Source organism: Pinus tabuliformis, chromosome 4_1, assembly GCF_031772625.1.
Source record: "Pinus tabuliformis cultivar Carrire ecotype Pingquan chromosome 4_1, CPIR1, whole genome shotgun sequence".
Taxonomy (NCBI): domain Eukaryota; kingdom Viridiplantae; phylum Streptophyta; class Pinopsida; order Pinales; family Pinaceae; genus Pinus; species Pinus tabuliformis.
This window is the reverse complement of record NC_142303.1, coordinates 574676541-574682560: the sequence shown is the minus strand read 5'-3', so window position 1 is coordinate 574682560 and position 6020 is coordinate 574676541. Positions and strand designations below refer to the sequence as shown.

At 32.3% G+C, this 6020-nt stretch overlaps 1 pseudogene; it reads left to right on the top strand.

The window, feature by feature from the left end:
• The first annotated feature begins 786 nt into the window (after nt 1–786).
• Nucleotides 787–1889, top strand: LOC149177215 (uncharacterized; annotated as a pseudogene).
• The last annotated feature ends 4131 nt before the right edge of the window (nt 1890–6020 follow it).

The following is a 6020-nucleotide window of genomic DNA, read 5'->3' as shown; positions in this document are numbered from 1 at the left end:
CCCCACATGTAGCCACATAGTTTATGTCTCCAACCAAAAACATATTAAACATTCCCAAAGCCATGTGACACGCTCACTAAAAATATGCATTATACACAAAATACACACATCCAAAAACTTTTACTTTATATATTAGATATATCTACCTAAAACCAGTCTAAAATTTCTATATTTTTAATCCTTTTTAAATCAATAATCATTAATATCCAATTCTATTGGCAAATTCCAATCATATTTATAAATTTTAATGAATTTTTAAAATTTAAAGTATTAAAAATCTATCCAATTCTATTTGCGATTCCAATAATCTTTGTAAATTTTAACTGTGTTTCTTAAATTAAAAATTTTAAAAACCTACAACATTTATACAAATGTTATTGGCGCTAAAAAAAATGTTAAAGAAAAATAAATATATTTCCCTCACCACGACGTTTAACCTAATGTGAGGTCGGCCTTCTTTCTAATGGGCTCTCATTATCAATAGATTTTGGCATGCCTTGATAGGGAGAGGCATGGCAAGAAATATTTGCTATGCTATTTGGGTATTCAATGTGTTTTAAGAGTACTATGATGGGACCTCAAGTCGGCCAACAATTGCCTAGCAATTTCACCATACATGCATGGGCATGTAACGGGACAACTCTCTGGCCGGGGAAGGACTCCAGCCTCCACCGGAAAACACTGACACGACCTGTAGGGCCTCCAATGTCAGACGAATTGGATGGATGCGGAACAGTGGATCGATTTGAAATTTGAATTTATCTCCATTCATTGTGAAAATTTGCAATGTATCTGCTTTTCTCATTCTTGTTCTCATTCTCAGACACAGAGGGCACAAGAAAAAGCAAAACGATTCATCTGTGGCTGCTCTATGCCTTGGTCCTCATACTGTCCACATATATTTTTCTTGATATTTATGTGAACCACATGCATAGATTTGGCTTTCTTGGCATTGAGTTTGGCGTTTCTGTGGCTTGCAAACGCCAAGGCTTCACTGCGCAAGTGTTTAAGCATAATGAATGGGAAGCCATGGCCAGAAACAACAACGAGTTGTGCGGGACGAGAGAAGGATTCTTGGAAAAAGATGAAGATCAGGTTGAGAATCCATGGCAGCAGATGAAGTGGATAGGAGGTTGATGCCTGCCCTGGAAAAGGTCATCTCATTGAGAAGCTCGACTATCGCAACAATTTTCGCAAAGGTTTCACCCTCCGATTTTCCAAAGATGTGGAGTACAAAACGCACATCTTGCCGTGGCTTCTGCGTTCCAAGGCGATCAATCTCCATCACAGATAGTGACGGGTTCTACTGGATCTAGGTGCTAATGCATTCAGCACCAGCCTAGCCTAGTTTCTTCCCATGTGCCCCTTCGATTTCATCGAGATTCACGCCTTCGAAGTCGATTCCAAGCTCCTGCAAAAGCCGAGCTCGCTTGTTTTTGACGAAGAGAGTAACGTGGCATAGACAAATACCTCCTCCCTCACTATAAAAGCCACTCCCTAACCTTCACAGTGGATGGTGGATCGAATCCAGCTGCAGTATAGCTTTGTGTCAGACTGAGATGATAAAGCCAGCAATGTCATAAATATAACGAGGTTTATGAAAGAAGAGCTGCAACTGAAAGCGACTGATACAGTGGTTGTAAAGATGGACATCGAGGGAAGCGAGTGGCCGATTCTAAGGCGATGGCTTAGCGATCTAGAGATGCCTCTCATTGTGTACGAGCTCTTTGTGGAGGTTCACTACAATCACCCATCCATGTGGAACTACCACTGGTTCAGATTTGGTAAGATCACCAGGCAAAATGCGAAAAAGCTTCTTGCAGATCTCAGATGGCATGGCTTCTACGCCCACTTTTGGCCCTAATTCATTAACCTACCTCACGCCCTCCTTTCACGTTCACCATTGGCACTCTCTTTCCACTGACCATCTGCCATCTTTGATCATCAAAAGAAAGGAACGAGACAAAATTACATGGAATTACTGGCCTGTTTTATTCTTGGAGGGATCATATTTCGCTTTCTCTTCCGCTTTTATTTATATTTTTGCAGTTAGAAATAGGTTGACAATCATACTAGAAAAGTGTTGGGCGTTTTCAATTGATTTAAGAAAAGTTCAGAGTTGATTGTTGAACATCCTTCAAATGGCACTGTAAATTTCGAGTTTACCAAAAATTGCAACGTTTGGCTTATGGAATCTCTGAGCAATTTAAAAGAAATTGTACTTTGATCAGAGATAACAGTTGAACATATTTAAAATAGATTATTATGGATAAGTAGTAAGAGAAACGGTTTAGCTTATGAAGGCTTAAGCAAATTAAAACAGATGGTAATCGATAATAAAAAAGAGAGAGAAATGATGATCATTGTGAAGCAAAGTATTGTATGTCTCTATGCTTTTAAAGTCGTATATAGAGATGTTGTATTTGATATGTATTTAATATTAAATTTTAGTTAAAAAATGGATTTTTAATTTTTATTTTTATTTTATATTAAGATAAAAGTGGAAGAAGATAAATTAGCTAAAATAAAAATAAGACCCAAAAAGCAATTATGTGAGAGGGTGAAAACCATACAAATAAGATTAAAATATTATAATTAATTAAAAAATAAGACGTAATATTTAAAAAATACAAGTGAAATTTTTTATTATAATTTTTTATTATTAAGTTGTTGATTTTGAATTAAAAGAATAATGAAGAAAAAATAGCATCTTATTATTGGTCTTCTAAAAAATATTTTTAGCTTAACATTAAATATATATATTAGGAATTTAAACACTAAGCATTTACATGTATAAATTTGAAAATATTTTGATTTTGACAAAATGTCATTTTCATTTACATATACAAATTTGAAAATATCTTGATTTTGACAAAGTGTCATTTTCTAAGATTCATGAAACTTCCATTGTATAGAGCATCTCATTTAAGGATCATTCCTACCACATAGTTTCACATTTCCTAAGATGACTCTATAGTATCTTAAGATGACCCTATAACATTTTGAATTTCTTGGTTGAAGAGAAATCCAAATTATTCTTCCAAGATGAACTATGATAATACATTCTTCAAGCTATTTGTTAGGATATTTGTGATGATCTTATAAATTGAGTAATTAAGAAATTAGTTTATAGTCCTCCAAAGATTCCAAAGGATTTTTCTTTAGAATTAGTGCTTTAAATGTCACATTTACGGTTTCTGGATTCTTTAACTAACTCTCAACAAATTAGTGTCCAACAAAATTTTATAGAAACCCATATAAAATTCCATTATCTTTTCTTCACCCTCAAGAAATCCTCTTCCAACATGTGATAGATACCCCAATAAATTTCATTGTCCAAGTGTGTTTGAAGAAAAACCTTTGCCTCTTTCTTGAACTCCAAACAAATCCTCGTCGAACATGTTATAGAAACCCAAATAAAATTCCATCACCTTTCCTTACCCCTCAACAAATCCTCTTCTAAGATGTTATAGAAACCCAAATAAAATTCCATCATCTTTCCTTACCCCTCAACAAATCCTCTTCCAATAAGTTATAGAAACCTAAAGAAAATTCCATTATCTTTTCCAAATAAAATTCCATCATTTTTTCCTACCCCTCAACCAATCCTCTTCCAACATGTTATAGAAACCCAAATAAACTTACATTAGAAACCCAAATAAACTAACATTATCTTTCCTTAACCGTTAACAAATCTTCCTCTAACAAGGGGCTATGTGTAAGTATGCCCGAGCTCAATTTGGAGTTGACACGTGTCCCTCTTAAAATAAAAGTAAAATATTTTCTAAATAGAAAAGCAATGTTGGCTATAACCAACATAGACCAACACACATTAAAATGGATTTTGTTTGTTATTAATATATTTTAATTCTTAAAAATCACAAAATAGCTTCATTTTACAGCGAGTGTGAAGCAAAGTGCCAAAAATTTCTCGTATGTGATTTCTACCAAAAGACTTTGCTTAATTTATTATGGATCACAGAAGCGTGAATACAAATATTAATATATTTTTAAGTATACTTGAATATTAATTCATATTAAAATATTTTATTAGTAACTCACATTAGATATTTATTATACACAACATTAAAATATTTTTTTTAACATTATATATATATATATATATATATATATATATATATATATATATATATATATATATATATATATATATATATATATATATATATATATATATATATATATATATATGAAATTTTAACCTTCATTATTGGGTTCCAAGTATTGACAACCCATGGTATTTGAAACTTCATATATATATGTGTACGAAAAAAAAAACGTTAAAAGAAAATGCTTTACTATTGTATATAATTAAATATCCAATTTGAGTTATGAAAATCATATTTTAATATGAATTGATATTGAACTATACTTAAAAATAAAAAGTTTGAAGTCATATGGTGTTAGTATTTTACAGTTTAGTGTATATATATATTTTTGTTCATATCCAACAAAGATTTTTTGGACATACAAGTTGAAGTTATGTAATCTCTATAGCATTCAAAAATACAAATAGACAATGAAATGTTACACATTGTTTTTTGCATTCTAAAATATGTTTGCACCTGAAGAAATTTCACCCCTCTCAGCTCATCTTAGATTCGTACTTAAGATAGATCTATGCTACTAAAATACATGTTATAGATACCCAAATAAAATTCCATTATATTTCCTTAACCCTCAACAAATACTCCTCCAACATGTTGTAGATACTAAAGTAAAATTCCATTGTCCAATTATATCCAAAATAAGACTTTTGATGGTCCAATTGTATTAGAAGCAAGACTTTTGGCCTTTTTGAATAAGCACTTCACTAATTTTATTTTATTTTGAATATTTCAGCTTATTGCGTCAATGGGTGCATCATAATGAAAAGGTAAGTGGCTAGGTTGAGAGTTACACATCACACTTAATGTTTAGATTTATACAGATCTTGATGCAATGTAAGCTATATAAATTTTTGGAGTGCTAGAAATTACAATGCCCTAATTTTATTGAACAAAGTTGATTATGCAATAACAATATGACCCTATAATAATATATAAGGGCAAAGGATATTATGATGCGATAAGGGCTTGGAACCAAAGATGGATCTAAAAGCTTTGAATTCTAGTTAATTCAATCATGCATTCTAGTTACTCAAATGAAAAAAAATAAACAACTTTAAGCTAGTTCTTTGGTAAGGAATTTTTTAATTTATTGAACGTTTTAAATGTCTATTCTCTCTTATTTTGAAATAAACAATCCAACAATGCTCATATCATAAAACAAGGACAATATTGATTCATAATTTACTACAAACATATATGGAAGATGTTTAAACCCCACAATATAAAAAAAAATAGGTTATGTAAAATAACAAAGGTAGATACCAAAATACATGAGCAAGAAAGAAAGGAAAACACAAACTACGAAAGTGTTCACCCATAATTGAAAATCATCAACAACTCCTTATAAATGAAATTTTCTTTTCCACCAACATTATCAGCTATGCCCATATTAATGATGCTTAAATTGATTCCCATATTGGCTTTGACATTGCCAATGACAATCTTAGTACACTATAGCTCTCAACTTTTGTTTGCTAGTTTTCGTGACTGGCATGACTAACCTATGGCTTGAGTAGCCACAACCTAGGGGCATCCAAGTAATCAAAATTACTAAGGGATCACACATGGCTTGGGCCACACCAACCCTCAGCATGTATGCACTTTTTCCCACAGAGTTTTGAACCAGTGACCTTATACCATGGAGTGCCTTAACATAGCACCATGTCACTCTTTACTCTATGCCTAGTGGGATACCCTAGCTCTCAATTTTGGTTGTTTACATTACCCTCAATAAAAAATAGTCCACAAATCCGTGGAAGTTATCAAGGCCACAAAGAAACTTGTAAGAACATTAAGGGTTCCAACTACATTTTAAAGAGTGAACAAACAATTTGCAAGGAAAAATGAGAGCTTATATCCATTTTCAAATATGTCAATACATGGTTGAGA